The 2,500-nt window shown below is 44.7% G+C and overlaps 1 pseudogene; it reads right to left on the bottom strand.

Moving 5' to 3' along the window:
- LOC143506860 (cytoplasmic dynein 2 heavy chain 1-like) overlaps positions 1-2,500 on the bottom strand; it is a 38,183-nt pseudogene that overhangs the window by 9,049 nt on the left and 26,634 nt on the right.

Below are 2,500 nucleotides of genomic sequence, written 5' to 3'. Positions count from 1 at the left end.
TTACCTGTGAGGGGTAGCAGCTGGGATCCACCCCTCCTTGCTTCAGTGAGCTCATACACTCACACAGCAGAAACCTCAGTGTCTCCTTCATCTCTTTAGACAGCTCACTAAGCCACACCTAATACACACACACACACAAACACACGCACATGCACACGCATACACACACACACACACACACACACACACACACACACACACACACACACACACACACACACACACACACACACAATGTTCACAATAGTACATGCACACAGAAAAGGAGTAAGAAACATGAGATGTAAGGAGAGTGTGGTGATGTATAAATTTTTCTGTAGTTCTGTGTGGGGTTGGAATGTGATGTATATGTAGCTCTGTGTGGGGTTGCAGTGTGATGTATATGTAGTTCTGTGTGGGGTTGCAGTGTGATGTATATGTAGTTCTATGTGGGGTTGGAGTGTGATGTATATGTAGTTCTGTGTGGGGTTGGAGTGTGATGTATATGTAGTTCTGTGTGGGGTTGGAGGGTGATGTATATGTAGTTCTGTGTGGGGTTGCAGTGTGATGTATATGTAGTTCTGTGTGGGGTTGGAGTGTGATGTATATGTAGTTCTGTGTGGGGTTGCAGGGTGATGTATATGTAGTTCTGTGTGGGGTTGCAGTGTGATGTATATGTAGTTCTGTGTGGGGTTGGAGTGTGATGTATATGTAGTTCTGTGTGGGGTTGCAGGGTGATGTATATGTAGTTCTGTGTGGGGTTGGAGTGTGATGTATATGTAGTTCTGTGTGGGGTTGGAGTGTGATGTATATGTAGTTCTGTGTGGGGTTGCAGTGTGATGTATATGTAGTTCTGTGTGGGGTTGGAGTGTGATGTATATGTAGTTCTGTGTGGGGTTGCAGTGTGATGTATATGTAGTTCTGTGTGGGGTTGCAGTGTGATGTATATGTAGCTCTGTGTGGGGTTGCAGTGTGATGTATATGTAGTTCTGTGTGGGGTTGCAGTGTGATGTATATGTAGCTCTGTGTGGGGTTGCAGTGTGATGTATATGTAGTTCTGTGTGGGGTTGCAGTGTGATGTATATGTAGCTCTGTGTGGGGTTGCAGTGTGATGTATATGTAGTTCTGTGTGGGGTTGCAGTGTGATGTATATGTAGTTCTGTGTGGGGTTGCAGTGTGATGTATATGTAGTTCTGTGTGGGGTTGCAGTGTGATGTATATGTAGTTCTGTGTGGGGTTGCAGTGTGATGTATATGTAGTTCTGTGTGGGGTTGCAGTGTGATGTATATGTAGTTCTGTGTGGGGTTGCAGTGTGATGTATATGTAGTTCTGTGTGGGGTTGCAGTGTGATGTATATGTAGTTCTGTGTGGGGTTGCAGTGTGATGTATATGTAGTTCTGTGTGGGGTTGCAGTGTGATGTATATGTAGTTCTGTGTGGGGTTGCAGTGTGATGTATATGTAGTTCTGTGTGGGGTTGCAGTGTGATGTATATGTAGTTCTGTGTGGGGTTGCAGTGTGATGTATATGTAGTTCTGTGTGGGGTTGCAGTGTGATGTATATGTAGTTCTGTGTGGGGTTGGAGTGTGATGTATATGTAGTTCTGTGTGGGGTTGCAGTGTGATGTATATGTAGTTCTGTGTGGGGTTGCAGTGTGATGTATATGTAGCTCTGTGTGGGGTTGCAGTGTGATGTATATGTAGTTCTGTGTGGGGTTGCAGTGTGATGTATATGTAGTTCTGTGTGGGGTTGCAGTGTGATGTATATGTAGTTCTGTGTGGGGTTGCAGGGTGATGTATATGTAGTTCTGTGTGGGGTTGCAGTGTGATGTATATGTAGTTCTGTGTGGGGTTGCAGTGTGATGTATATGTAGTTCTGTGTGGGGTTGGAGTGTGATGTATATGTAGTTCTGTGTGGGGTTGCAGTGTGATGTATATGTAGTTCTGTGTGGGGTTGCAGTGTGATGTATATGTAGTTCTGTGTGGGGTTGCAGTGTGATGTATATGTAGTTCTGTGTGGGGTTGCAGTGTGATGTATATGTAGTTCTGTGTGGGGTTGCAGTGTGATGTATATGTAGTTCTGTGTGGGGTTGCAGTGTGATGTATATGTAGTTCTGTGTGGGGTTGGAGTGTGATGTATATGTAGTTCTGTGTGGGGTTGGAGGGTGATGTATATGTAGTTCTGTGTGGGGTTGCAGTGTGATGTATATGTAGTTCTGTGTGGGGTTGGAGTGTGATGTATATGTAGTTCTGTGTGGGGTTGCAGTGTGATGTATATGTAGTTCTGTGTGGGGTTGCAGTGTGATGTATATGTAGTTCTGTGTGGGGTTGGAGTGTGATGTATATGTAGTTCTGTGTGGGGTTGGAGGGTGATGTATATGTAGTTCTGTGTGGGGTTGCAGTGTGATGTATATGTAGTTCTGTGTGGGGTTGGAGTGTGATGTATATGTAGTTCTGTGTGGGGTTGCAGTGTGATGTATATGTAGTTCTGTGTGGGGTTGCAGTGTGATGTATATGTAGTTCT

This window comes from Brachyhypopomus gauderio, unplaced genomic scaffold (assembly GCF_052324685.1).
Source record: "Brachyhypopomus gauderio isolate BG-103 unplaced genomic scaffold, BGAUD_0.2 sc561, whole genome shotgun sequence".
In the NCBI taxonomy this organism is placed as follows: Eukaryota; Metazoa; Chordata; class Actinopteri; order Gymnotiformes; family Hypopomidae; genus Brachyhypopomus; species Brachyhypopomus gauderio.
This window is presented reverse-complemented; position numbering and strand designations above follow the sequence as displayed.